Source organism: Myxine glutinosa, chromosome 5 (genome assembly GCF_964187855.1).
Source record: "Myxine glutinosa chromosome 5, kmMyxGlut1.1, whole genome shotgun sequence".
NCBI classification, from domain to species: Eukaryota; Metazoa; Chordata; class Myxini; order Myxiniformes; family Myxinidae; genus Myxine; species Myxine glutinosa.
The window spans coordinates 16,345,745-16,361,101 of NC_136265.1; positions in this window are offsets into that span (position 1 = coordinate 16,345,745).

Consider the following 15,357-nt stretch of genomic DNA (forward strand, 5'->3'; position numbering starts at 1 on the left):
CCATCTCCCCCAACCTTCTGCCTCGCTCTTCCCCCTCCTCAAATAACACCTCATTGTGGCTCACCCAATCACCATCAAACCTTTTGTCCGCCCCATCCTTCCCTTTCTCCGAGCTATTCTGAAATCTCTGACACACCTTCAACAGCTCTCCCTACCTCTTCCACCTCTTCCACATCTTACCCTACCCCTCCTCCCCCCTGTTCTGTATCTGATGCTCCCCCTTCCTCTTCATTAACGGTATGGACCTCAAACATCCCGGGCCTTCGTTCAAACTTAACTGATCTCTCCATACAGGTTGCTTCTGTCAAACCAGACGTGATCTGCTTAACAGAAACTTTCCTCCTTTATGATGTCTCTGATTCCATAGTATCTCTCCCGGGCTACTCCCTCCTCCGGTATGATAGACCTGAGCCTCGTCCTGGAGGCGGGGTTGCTATCTTTATCAAAAACTCTCTTCCTCACTCGCCCTGCACTGCACTCTCTCCACCTCACCCCCAGGAATACCTCTGGCTACGGCTTCCCCTTCGCTCCCACCTCTTGTTCATATGTGTGTTGTACCGTCCACCAAACAGTGATGACTCCATCTACATCTCGCTGTCTGATGATATGGACCAACTTCTATCTACTCATCCCAACTCTCTCTTCCTCATATGTGGTGATTTCAACTGTCATCATGCCAGTTGGCTGGGTGTGGGTACCTCTCTCACCAGCCATGGCTTCTCAGCAAAGGACTTCTGCGACTCACTGGGACTGACACAATCTGTCAATTTCCGGACCCGGATCTCAGTCAACGGAACATCTTCTCTTCTGGACTTGGTTATGACTAACTTCCCTGAAAATGTCTGCTGCTCTTCTTCTGCTCCGATCAGATCATCTGATCATGTCCTTGTAAAAGTGGACATCTCTCTGACCATCCTCAGGGAGCCTGCTCAGCGTCGACGAGTCTGGCATTTCACTCAGGCCAACTGGCACGGTCTTCAAGCAGCCATCAATCATCTGGACTGGTCTCCCATCTCTACCACCTCTGACATCAACTCATCCTGGGAATTCTTCCAAAGTAAATTGCTCTCTCTCATGCACAGATTTATCCCATCCCGTCTTCAGTTGTCATACCCTTCCTCCCGTCCATGGTACACGGAATCTTGTGGTGAGGCTGTTGCCCAGAAACAACTTGCCTTCGTCTCCTGGAAAGCAAATCCAACGGAAGGAAATCTCATTTCCTTTCACAAAGCCCGAAACAAGTGTGTGTCCACCCTCAGGAGAGCCAGGAAACAATATCTCTCCGTTCTCAAGACCGAACTCTCTTATCTGTCTCCCTCTTCCAAATCCTGGTGGCGTCTGGTCAAATCCGTTTCTGGTGTTTGTTCCCCCTCCATCCCCTCCCTTACCTCAAACGGCTACACAGCTGACTCCGCACGTGAAAAAGCTGAATGCCTCAACTCTGTGTTTGCCTCTAAATCTTGTGTCCCAAACCCATCCCTCTCTGTACCCACCATACCCAGTCGTACCCTGCTGCTCCTGGACTCCGTGTCCTTTCCTCCTGACAAGGTGGAAAAGTTTCTGTCAACCCTCGACTCTGATTCTGCAACTGGACCCGACGGCATCAGCCCACGGGTCCTAAAATCCTGCTCTGCTGCTCTATCTCACCCTCTCTCTGTTCTCTTCACCCTCTCTTTTGCTCAAGGTAAACTGCCATCTGCTTGGAAATCAGCCAACATCACCGCTTTGCACAAAAAAGGTGCAAAAACAGATCCTAGCAACTACAGACCAATCAGCCTTCTCCCAATTATCAGCAAAGTCATGGAATCCATCATTGCTTCGGATATGAAATCTTTCCTCTTCTCCAATGGCTTGATCTCTGATCATCAATTTGGTTTCAGACCAGGTCACTCTACTCTGGAAATGCTGCTTCTGCTGTCTCAACAATGGATGGAGGTCCTCAATGCCAAACAGGAAATTAGAGCCGTCTCCCTCGACATATCACGTGCCTTCGACACGGTCTGGCACCCCGCTCTGCTCACCAAACTCACCTCCTTTGGTATCCATGGAAATCTCCACGCATGGCTGGCGGACTTCCTCTCTAGTCGTCGTCAACGTGTGGCCCTGAATGGGTTTCTCTCATCTCCTCTTCCTGTTCAGGCTGGAGTTCCCCAAGGCAGTGTTCTGGGCCCCGTGCTTTTTCTGGTCTTCATCAATGATCTCTCTGACTCTCTCGAAAATCCTCTCTATCTCTTTGCTGATGACTCCACTCTCTGCCGCTCCATTCCTCTTCCCTCAGATCGGCAGTCTGCTGCCTCCTCACTCTCTGAAGACATGGACAAAATCACAGACTGGTCAAACAAGTGGAACATGTCTTTCAATCCTGACAAATCTCACACTCTTACTATGTCTCTCCGAAAAGATCGACTGGACAACCCTCCCATCTACTTTCTCAACAATCCTCTCCAAGAAGTTCTGTCGCTCAAGATTTTGGGTCTCACTATCTGCCATGATCTTTCTTGGGAAAACCACATTTCCAAGCTGGCCTCCAAAGCCAGTCGCCGACTGGGCATCCTCCGTTGTGCGAAGTCCTTCCTCGGCACACCTGAGCTCCTCACCACATACAAGGCTTTCATCCGCAGCTCAATGGAATACTGTTCTCCCCTATGGGCCGGTGCTCCTGCCTCACACCTAGCTCGGCTTCACGCTGTTGAAACCAAAGCTTTCAGAATTATTGGAATCTCCCGCGATGAAGCTATCTCTGAGGGCCTTTCACTCACTCACCGCAGGCAGGTAGGTGGTCTTTCTGTCTTCTACCGACTCCTCTCCGGCCTTGCACCCCCAGCTCTCTCTGTGCTCTGTCCCCCAAATATTCCTACAGGTCGCACAAGATCTGCCAGCAACCCTCTGATGGTTAAACTGCCGAAATCTCGGCTCTCTGCTCACCTTCACTCTTTCATTCCTCTTTTCTCCCGCCTCTGGAACAAACTCCCTCACTCCCTTCAATCCCACTCCTCCCTCCAGGTCTTTAAAACAGCTGTTCACCACCATCTCTTATCTTCCCCCATCCAAAACCTTGATCTTTTCTACCCCCGCTAATTCACCCCAGATCCACCTTGTTTGAAATTCCAACTTCTTTCCTGGAAGTCCTGGCAGTGTCCATATGTTTTATACCTCTCCCACCGCCCCCTTCCCATGCCCCCCCCCCCCCCCCAAAGCCCTCGCCCTCTCTCAGATCTCTCGATGTCTCCATGTCTCTCGGTCCCTGCTCTCAAATGTTGTGTTTTGTGTCCTTCCCCCTCTCTCCCCATCTTGTCTACCGCTCCCGATGTTGTATGTTTTATGTGTCGGCTTGTCTTTCTGTGTGATTAATGTTCGCTCTTTCACGAGCCTCGATCTTGTATACAAAAAAAAAAAAAAAATATCCCTGAGGCACAAAGTACACTGCAGAGGGAAGACCAGCAGGCAGCATGGGTGTGTGAGCAGCGGTAGTGGACACTGTGGATGCAGTGACGTGAAACCAAGGGCACAGACCAAGAGGAAGACAGCCTGAGTGAAGCTTGTGGATCAGGGACCACATTCTTACATCACGAATACCAAATCTACCAACACGGCCAGCATAGACTTTCATTAGCTGTACAACCACTATTGACTACTTTCTCCAAAATGAACCTCTCCTGGCTTTCTTATATTTTTCCAGCATACTTCCTCTCCTTCGAAAAGATCCACGGTCTGGCACCTCGGGAGTGGACTTGAACTTTTGAGAATTCCCCTGTCTCAAGCCTTTAACCGATGTCCAGAAGATTTCTTTCACGTCCTCTGTTTCTCCAGGCTCCGTCCAGACGCATGAACGTTCGAATTTAGTAATTCAGGTCCCCTCACAGACTGGTTCACCTATTATGTCCGACATCCGTAGCTTCGTTCTCCAAGATTTGGAGGAACAAGACGAAGACAGACAGACACGCTGGACTTCCAAAAAAAATCGAAAAGCATGGAGATACTGTCATGCAAATAAAACAATATTGAATCCAAACTTCACACACTGAGTGTACACACCTTCCATCAACTCAAACACTACAAGTATCGGGGATGCCTATTTTTTTGGTGGTTGTACCCCGCAACGCAGGTCGGGGTCAAATATTCCTCATTACTCCCTGCTGCCTGGATTTGTCAGGGTAGCACCATCATGGTCAGAGTGCTGATCTGTCCCAATGGACTGGCCTTTTCCCTCTCGTCTCTCTCTTTCTCTCTCTATTTAACTCTTCGGGAAGGCAGGGGTACACCATCGTAGATGTGGTGTACATCTGGGTCGTTCCATGGAGATCGATCGGCTGTCTCCATGCCTCTTCGTGGTGGCCTGATCAAGAGATCTGTCCGGGGCTATACGACAACACCAACTCAAACGCTATGGTGTCAACAATGGCTACCGTATGTAAGATTTTGATCATAAGGTAGCCGTCTTCCGGAGCTCTCGGCATGGCCTGAGCGTGGAATGAAGCAACGGTGCCCGGCGGAGAGCAAAGGAGCTGCTCGATGGCCAAACACAGATTTGAGGGAAACGTCCATGTGAGTATCCAGTTGTATTCCTGACGGTCCACGGTACCGACACTGTTCAGTGCGGACCGTGATGCGACGCTGATGATGTTGATGTCAGACCCTACCCTACCCTATCCATTGACTTGTCAGGGATGATGTCGGCATCAACGGGCTTTGCTGTGAATTCTGAGCATAAAACCGTTGCTTAATACAAGCCCTCTTTGAATTCACTCAAGTCGGAACCACGCATGGCATGGAAGCACCAACGCGTTTCGCATTTGATGGAGACAAGTCCGTGGCAGGAAACCGATAAACATGTGGACATGTGAAGCGTAGGCTTTCATTGAGTTTATGGGTTGTTTGTTTTTGCAAGAACAAAAGCAAAACACACCGGTAAATGAAAGGCCAAATTTGCATCAGTAATTTGTAGTAATCTTGTCTTGCCCATTACACAACGCACATCTCGCATCAATTGCATTACGGTCCACTGCTTGTAATGAGTTACCGTTATTCTCGACTCGAGAGAATGCATATGCCAGCGGGATTCAATTTATCAATCGAAGTTGGGTGAGCTGCTCATGTTATCATCATCATCGAAACATGGCTGTGCTGCTGAGGCAGTGCCCTTGGACATCGGGGCAACCATTCGGAATTCGCACAGGGTAGCGGCACACCACGGCGTGCTCTTTTTCGAAAAGGTCTCTTGGGGTCTTCATCGTCAGCTAGTCGAATGTGAGCAAGCGCCAAATGACGGCCAGCTAAATGACCCCACTGAAAGACGGCGGACGCGATACTCCGCTCGGGAAGCACGAGGATGAAAGTCTCTGCTCGGGTTGGAAAATCTAAGCCAGACGAGATTGATCCAAGGCGAGTACGTGTCCTTTTGGGTATCCAGTCAATAGTGACTATTAAAAGAGCTTGGAAAAAGGATTTATCTGGTTCTCTACCTGGGAGATTTCATGTTTCTTCGTCTGCAACACATCATTGTGCAAGGAAAATAGGCCTGCGTAATGGAATAGGCCACTTGGACAATCATCCTAGTGTTGGGACAGATGGGACAGCCAGATTTAAAGCCATTCTTTAGGACGACATATTCAATGAAGTGGTATACCTCCTGCTGGCACCTCAAGAGATTAAAAAAAATAAATCTTATCCGGGATCAAGAACTACAGATCAAGATTCACCAAACCGGGGCCTCTTTGCGGACCCTGGGAGCAGGTGGAATCGTCAGCCTGGCACCGGGAATAAGTCGCTCAGGCAAGATTATCAAAGCAAATGTAACTCATAAAGGTAAAAATTTCTGCGGAGGCAGCCAAGTCTTGCCTATGTGGATCCCTCATTATCTGCAAGCCTGTAACACATTCACATAGCATGAGCGGGAGGACTATTTTGACCTGAGAGGGTGTTCAAAAAGATAGTTGAATGAGATACTCATAACAGTCTAAGACACGGCAATGGAATTTGAAAATTTTCAATATATGAATTCTGTTATGTATGTGATGAGGATTCACTGCCGCCTCAGTAACCACTAACCACGCCAATCACAGGAAATATCAGAGAACGTACGACTTTATTTAACTAGATAGTATTCATAGAATACTTACCCTGCGCAGTCAACTTGTTGCGAGCCAACTCTTCTGTTTTTGAACATTTTTTTTCTTTGACCCAATATGGCTGCCAGACCACGTGAGCGATGACATCATAAATTTATATTCTCTAATATAATTGTTGCATAGATCACGCTCAATACATTTCAAACTGATCAGACTAAGTGTTGTCGCTGTCGAATTATGACGGCATCATTATGGCACTAATGACGTCATCATTAAAAACACATTCCCCATATGGAGTTCTTTACAATGAGCCATGTTTAAATTTTTTCAATGCAGCGGTTTTGGAGATATAGAGGTGCACTTTTTCGATTTTTTCCAAGATGGCGTCTGTACCACGTGACCTATGACGTTATAATTATCATTAAAAAATTATACAGGAGCCGCACATATTCTGAAAATTTAGTGTCCATCGGACTCACAGTTGCAGAATAATTTTTGTTTTATTCATACTGATCAGATCAAGCATTGTACTTGTCAAATTATGACGTCATAATTAAGGCAACGATGACATGACCATCAACATATCTTATTCCCCATGGGGTGGACTTGACAATGAGCTATGTTTCAATTTTTTCCATTGAGCGGTTTGGGAGCTGTGTCACTCCACAGTGGGTTCTTGCACGATACAAACATGACTTGTGGTTTTTCAAAGTAATTAAAAATGCATCACAATTCCTCCCTTCCACATCTTACCTCATATGATAGAGGGTTACACCCACAAGAAACTCCGGGGAAACCTTCAAACAAATGGTAAGTTTCTTTGCAGTTTCCCCGGAGTTTCTGCTGCAGTGCGGGATGCTGGACGGAATCGATCCTGCAGGTGACTTCGGACCATCTGCCTGTCCTGCCTTGCAGTGGTGACTCTTGGCCTCCCTGATCGAGGTCTGTCATCTGCAGAGTTGTGGAGGGTGTCTCTGTCCACCAGGGCCGATATTGTCTGGTGTGAACAGCCAAGGCGACGTGCCACCCCACGGTAGCTCAGTCCGCCTTGCAGCATGCCCAGGGCACGCTGCCGTTGATCCCTTGACAATCGTGGCATGTTGATTGAAATGCCCATTTTGCACTGGCCTTTTTAAAGCCAATATCAAGACATCACGTGCAGCTCATTAAAATCATCCCGTACCCCTTGGCTAATCACTGACAGTCAAAACGGCTGTTCAACAGCTGTGCTATGAAGTGACCATTGAAGGTTCAAGTGACCATCCGTGACCGTTTTGTCTGACAGTGAGGACACTATTGTCCACAAATAAGTTCACACATTTACTACACGCAGTGTTATTGTTGATATTTAAAGGTTTCAAAGGTGGTAAGTTTCTTTTGCGTTTCAGTATATATATATATATATATATATATATATATATATATATATATATATATATATATATATATATATATATATATATATATATATATATATATATATATATATGTATATATATACATATATATATATTGTCATGGATTTGAGAATTGCTGTGTTTTTTTTTTAATTGTAGTGTAATGAATTGTAAAATATCACCCTCCTTCCTCCAGTTGTTGTGTATAAAGGTCAAAAGGTCGTTCCCATAGTTATTTCGTATACCACACGTAGCCAATCATATATCCTTGTTCAGTAGTTATCTCATTATGTGTATTAGATTAAGGCTGTGTCTTCCATTAATTTAACACTCCATTGCACCGAATTCAAATAGGGTAGATTCCCTGCACATCCCCCCCTTTCGTCAATTGCCAACTGCACTGGGCGGTTTGCTGCATTCTGCCGCTGGTGTGGGGTTGTGTTTGTTTTCACCCCAAACTCCATTGAGCACGAGGTCATCTCGGAGCGGAAGGTGGGAGGCGTCAGCCCAGCGCCAGGAACAAGGCGTGGCCTTGCCAACGCCTCCTCTGGGGGGCGGGATCGGTGGACCCTCGCGGCCAATCAGGGCCGAGGCGACCTCACCGATGGGCGTGTCCTGGAGGCCGGCGGCTTGATCGCCCGAGGCGAGATATAAGCGCGCGCGGAAGCCTTTGTGAGAGAGACGGGAGATATACGGCGAAGAGACAGCGAACTATTAAGTTCAAGAGGGAGGAGTCCAGAGAGCGAGTTCAAGAGAGTGAGAGAGTCCTGCGAGTTGCAAGACAGAGAGAGAGAACCCGTCACGCCAGACCCCCCACCAGCAGCTTTGACTCCACCAGGTAGCGTTGGCTCCACCAGGCAGCTCCGACCCGTTACCCCGCGGGAACCAGGATCGGTGGCATCGGTGGCCGTCGAGGTCCAGCCCGACGTCCCGTGCGGGATCAAGCTCCAGCCAGCTCCGTGCCTTCCTCTCCCTCCAGCCATCCACCTCCTGCCATTCCTGTCATCATCCCCCGTGTAAGTGTGCTCGTAGTCTGTCTTTGTGTGTCTTGGCCCTGGGTATAAGTAAGACTGCCATAGGTAAGCTAGCGTTGCACTGTCTCCTTGCTCCTTTCTGTCTTTTATTTTATTATCCTTCCTTCTTCCTTGGTTTCTTTAATTGTGTAAATAGTAGTAATAAATAGTATTCGTATTCCCAACCTTTTGCCTTTGTCTCTTCTTCTTCACATCCGTCGTCTTTGTCTTTTCCCCATTGACAACCTGTGGCACGACTTGGCCAACGTAAAGAATCAGGTCTAGTCTTGGTAAACGGCTCACGCCGCAGTTCGCTTCGCTCGGCGCAAACATCCAATCCATTATGCTGCGGCCGTGAGCGGGGGAGTATTTCCTCGCGTGCCGGGAAGCGCTGGTAATTAGGTCATAGGACGTTGGGCCTACTACCCTACCCAGCGCCGACCGGGCGTGGCGTCATACCCCCGGGACCACGTCGGTCAGTCATAAGCGAGGGGATTAATCCCCCCTTGGTAAGTGGGGAAGGCCGACGTTGGATTCCGCAACAATATATATATATATATATATATATATATATATATATATATATTGTTACAGACGCGGTTGTGGATGTTGGTTTACCGAGCGGTTTGGTATGACCGCGTCTGCACAGTTTACCCGATTATACTCGAACGTTGGCCGAGTCGCGCTATGCTAAATCAATTACGGAAAGGACACAACGGCTGGATTAAATGACACGACACCAGGGGTACAGTTCTCAAGACCTCCGGAGGAGGTTATAATAGTTCGGAACGTTAGATTACAAGGACAAGAGAGACAGCATAGGAAGGTAGGCACTTAAATACGGTCTTATAGTAACCCCGACAGACGACAGATAAACGGGACAAGACTGACTCACACGGGGATTGATGGCAAGGAAGGGCAGGTAGTCGAGGCTCAAGGTGCACCTTGGCGCAGGGGCAGAATCGACCCGGTCCGGTCCAGAGATGCGGGGGGTCTCGTCGCGCTGGAGGTGGCGTCTGTTTCTCCTTCGTGGCTGAGGCGCATCTCTCACGTCACGTCCGGTAAGTCGCTGCGTATATCCAGCGGGGAGTGACACGCCCTCGGCTCGTTAGCTCCGCCCCAGATGGAATCGGCCCGCCGCTTCTTATTGGGTGCGGGGGGGTTACCGGGCTCCGCCCTTGACGAGGAGCTGACAGTGAGCCCCTTCGTGGTAACCCCGTCGGAACGCATGGTCAATGGCGGCTAACCAAGCCGGAGTGAGGACGCGCACTCCCCGCGCGCTGTTGTTGTTGTTGTTTCATGAGGAAGATGGGAGGAGGTATGGGGAGGTCCTAAACTCACTACTGGTGCCATACAATCACATTCTGGTGCAACGAAGAGTCAGAATTAATGGAAACGAGTCCTTAACTGACATAGACTAAGAATAACTAGCAAGAGGTCCTATAGTTGTCTACGTGAGATGCGGTGAACCTGGGCACGACATTTAATGGGGGAGAAAGGGGAAGGTCGGTTCTACAGAGTGTTGTTTACAGACAATGGGACTAGGGAATGGGGGATTGGGGATAGTTGGGGAGTATTGGGGAAATAGGGGAATATTTACAAGCGGATATGGAGGCCAAATCCCATATCCGCAACAATATATATATATATGTATATATGTATATATGTATATATATATATATATATATATATATATGTATATATATATATATATATATATATATATATATATATATATATATATATATATATATATATATATATATATATATATATATATATATATACAGTATATATATATATATATATATATATATATATATATACAGTATATATATATATATATATATATATACACAGTATATATATATATACATACACATACATATATTCTTTTTACAGACACTCAGCTTAAGAGTTTTAAACTTATGAATGATAAATTAACATCTTGCTCAGTCAATGGATGCCCAGTAATTATACAGGGCACAGGAACAAGTGGCATTGTGACAGGATAATGTTACAACCTATCACAACAGTAGAATGGAAGTTTCATGAAATTAACTTTAACGCATAAAGACTTGATCCAAATGATAATACTATGGTCTGTCAAGATTCGACCATCTATAAGATCTTCGTCACCACAAACAATCTTCCAGCATGTCATCCGAAATGCAGTACCTGCATGACTCAGCACAGGTGTGAAAAGTAACCTGGTTCAGGATTCAGATTGGATTGTTTTGCCTCATCACCGAAATCATTTCACAGATGCAATCCCTCAGGAGCCTTATGGTGTCTCCGAGGAGACCACCTCACTCCTGGAGAAACCTCACTTGGTTGAGACATAGCACTTGTCCATGCGACACAGAATCAGTTTCAGGAGTTACTTTGGTTGACCCCAACAGCTCTGACTCCAGTCTTGCAGGAGGGTCTGCTGATTGATACTTTCAAGGGTCTCCATCTGAACCTCACAAAACCAATTTGCAACTTATGTGTGTGTCACGCACAAGAACATGTTGTCTCACCAGGAAACCACCTATGCTGCCTTTCCGTTCCCCAAGGGCCTCTTGTAAAAGGAACAAAGGTTCTGCCAAAAAACATTTTTGGGGGAATCTGTCCCGTTGTAGCATGTGGAGCATTCTGGTTGGATAGCAGGAATCGAGTTGACTTTGCTTTCATAGTATCCTCCTCTTCCTTCGCTGAATAAAATTCCTGTATAGCACTCGTTTGGATGAAGCGTTCAGCCCAATCATTTGTGGCTGGATGGTAGTGGCCACCTGATGTGTTTCATTCTCTTCTGCTTCATGGGAAGGTTCAATTCATCAGACATGAATTGAGGGCCATTGTTTGATAGGAGGTGTTCAGGCACACTGTTCCTGGAAAAAAAGTCACACGGTTTAATGATGATCTGTTGTGACATAGTCCATTTCATGAAGATTCTGCCCATTTGGAATGTGCATTGACCAGCACTAGAAACGTGGGATGAACAAATGTCCCAGCATAATCCAGGTGCGCCCTCTGCCAGTTTCATGAAATTAACCCAAAGGGCTACTCCCATGGATGCAATGGTGGCACCATGTTTTGTTTTGTATACAGAGTCAAGGCTCGTGGAAGAGCTAGAACACAGAATGGATCAGGATGCAACAAAACAAAAGGAAAAGCAGAAAGAGAGATGCCAACAGCAGGGCTGAGGGATAAAAAAGAACCTGATATGGGACAACAAGGGATGCATAAGTAAGGTTGAAGGGTAGGGGGAAATGCGGGGGGTGGATAAGATGGATACAGAAGCAAACATTCAGGAAGGAAAAATTGGAAATTTGTGGTGTAATGGGTTGTTTAGCAGGGATAGAAAAGATCATAGTTTTGGATGGGGGATCTGAGAGAGTGGTGAACAGCTGTCTTGAAGACCTGAAGGGAAGAAAGAGATTGAAGAGAATGTGGAAGTTTGTTCCACAGGTGGGATGAATTAGTGGAGGTGAGCAGCAATCCTGGATTTTGGGAGTTTCACGAGAAGGGGTTTGCCGGTGGACCACGTGCGCCATGCAGAAGGTTAGTGGCATACCATGTGTGTACTCTGCAGAAACCTGGGAGGGACAGAGCCAAGAGAGGGCAGAGGGTGCAAGACCAAAAAGGAGTTGGAAGAATAGAGAGATGCCACTAACCTGTCTGTGATGTGAGAGTAACCAGCCTAGACATGCAGCTTCGTCACGGAAGATCCCAATGATATTGAGGGTCTTACTTTGCAAGGCAACAAAAAGGGCAAGGTATGAGGCAGGGGTGCCAGCCCAATGGGGAGAGCAGTACTCCATAAAACCACGAACGAAGGCCTTGTCAGTCATCAAAAGTTTAGATTGGCCAAGGACAGACCTTGCACAACAATGGATGCCCAAACAGCAAAGTTGTGAGATCTTTTTTGGTCTTGGTGCTTCTGCCACCTCCTACACTTTGTCACATGTCATGTGTAACCCCTCAGCGGAGATTTTATCTGCACAGTAGGTGAATTTTTCTTTGAGGAACCGATATTTGTCTGTGTTTACACGAAGGTCATGCTTCTTTAGCCTCTGGAAAACAAGTCCCAATGTATGCAAGTATTCATTGTCTGAATCTCCATTGATGATGATGCAGTATCATCTGAGATGTTGGACTTTCGGTATTCCTGCCAATACCTGATCCAGAGTGCGTTGCCTCATCGTAGGGGCTTAGGCAACCCTAAACATTAGCCTGTGTGTATTTATTGGTACAGGCCCTTGTGTTTATTTATTGTTTGGTACTTATTGGAGTCTTCTTCCATTTCCATCTGAAGATAAGCTTGGTGCAAATCAAGCTTGGAAGACATTTTCCTTCCGGCCAGTGTATATATCCTCAAAACATGGAAGTGGGTACTGATTCACCTGGAGACAGGAATTTATAGACACCTTGAAATCACAGTAGGACCTAATAGCTCCATCCCGTTTCACCATGGGGACTACCGTCGAAGCCCGTTCACTCCATTCCACCTTGGAAGTCATTACAGACTCCTCCAGCCATTGAAGCTGTTGATGCTCTGTTCTTGGACGCAGTGCATATGGAGTTGGCTAAGCCTCGTGATACACTGACTTACTGTTGGTTTTAAAACTCAATCTTGCTCTGGCGCCTCACAGAGTTCCAATTTAATTTTTGAAGACTTCAGAACACTCCTTGAATGAACACCTCAAATGTGCATCAGTTGACCCTGACAGAGTTACATTAATATGTACCGATTTCATTGCCTGACAATCGACCTTGATATTCCGCACAGTCTCTTCTCGATAAGGATGAGTCAACAACATACAAATCCATCATATAGGATTGCTTTTCGACTTCTCTTACCCTATACCTGCACAAATAACTTGCCTTTAGGCTTTATTTGTTCGCCGGTGTAAGTACGAAGGACTGCTCTTGTGTCCATCAATTTCTGATGTCTGTACGGTTTAGAGTTCTCACCTAGTGAAATGATGGAGAAGACTGCAGAACACTCCTACTCCATATGAAAGTTGATGTCCAACTCCATATGAAAGGTTTCTTTCTTTTTTTTCTTTACCGGAGCAAAGCTCATGGAAGAGCAAGGCAGAGCTGACAGTGAAACAAACATTAAGCGAGGAAAACAAAACAGAGGGAGAAGGGAGAAAAGACTGAAAGTAGCGAGTACTGTATGATGGTTGCGCTAGGAAAGGCCAATTCCCTCCCATCCACTTCCAGTCAGACTGGAAAACCCTCCCATCTACTTTCTCAACAATCCTCTCCAAGAAGTTCTGTCGCTCAAGCTTTTGGGTCTCACTATCTGCCATGATCTTTCTTGGGAAAACCACATTTCAAATCTGGCCTCCAAAGCCAGTCGCCGACTGGGCATCCTCCGTCGTGCGAAGTCCTTCCTTGGCACACCTGAGCTCCTCACCACATACAAGGCTTTCATCCGCAGCTCAATGGAATACTGCTCTCCCCTCTGGGCTGGTGCTCCTGCCTCACACCTCGCTCGGCTTCACTCTGTTGAAACCAAAGCTTTCAGAATCATTGGAATCTCCTGCGATGAAGCTAACTCCGAGGGCCTTTCACTCACTCACCGCAGGCAGGGTGGTGGTCTTTCTGTCTTCTACCGACTCCTCTCCGGCCTTGCTCCCCCAGCTCTCTCAGTGCTCTGTCCCCCCAATATTCCTTCAGGTCGCACAAGATCTGCCTGCAACCCTCTTATGGTTAAACTGCCAAAATCTAGGCTCTCTGCTCACCTTCATTCTTTCATTCCCCTTTTCTCCCGCCTCTGGAACAAACTCCCCCACTCCCTTCAATCCCACTCCTCCCTCCACGTCTTTAAAACAGCTGTTCACCACCATCTCTTATCTTCCCCCATCCAAAACCTTGATCTATTCTACCCCCGCTAATTTTCACCCCATATACACTTTTTTGAAATACCGACTTCTTAACTGGAAGTCCTTGCAGTGTCCATATGTTTTATACCTCTCCCACCTCCCCCCCAAGCCCTCCCCCTCCCACAGTTCTCTCGATGTCCTTGCTCTCAAATGTGGTGTTTGTGTCCGTCCTTCCCCCTCTCTCCCCATCTTGTCTACCGCTCCCCTTATTTTGTGTTTTGTGTGTCGGTTTGACTTTCTGTGTGATTAATGTTAGGTCTTTCACGAGCCTCGATCTTGTGTACAAAAAAAAAAAAAAAAAAATGGGGTCACTTTGGCCGCTTCAAAGACCTTTTTGCACTTCTTGGCACTATGGCCTTTCAAGTATCACTCCTCCTGCCTTCAAAGAGCTGCCTAGTGATATAGATAGGCAGCTATATATCACTCCTCCTACCAGAAATGACACATGTCAAGAATGTGCTTCCTTCCTCATCGGAAACAGGAACCCATGTAATTTTAAACTCACCTGGAACAAAGTTCCAGGGAGCTTATGCGATGGCGCGTTGTCCGTCCGTCAGTCCGTAAACACTTGAAACTTCTTCTCCGAAACCGCTGAAGGGATTGTGAACAAACTTGGCTCAAATGATATTTGTTGTGCTATGACTAAAGTTTGTTCACGGCACTAAGAAAATCGAAGTCTAAGGAGGTCTACGGGGGTCAAAGTGGGTCCAGGTTTGACCCCCCCAAAATAGGTATTTGCTTTTTTCTCATAAACTACACACATAATTTCAATGAAACTTGACCACAACCGTCAACACCCGTGATGTACCATAGTTTGTTTACAGCATTAAAAAAAAATCTGCCCCTTTGGGGGTCTACGGGAGGGTTGCCCCCCAAAATAGGTATTTTCTTCTTTGTTTGTTTAAAGTCTTATGATTATGTTAATATGATTCTACATGCTGCCCTGTCTTCTAGCAACCATTCAAATTGGTTTAAATTACCTTTAGTCAGTGTGGTATAC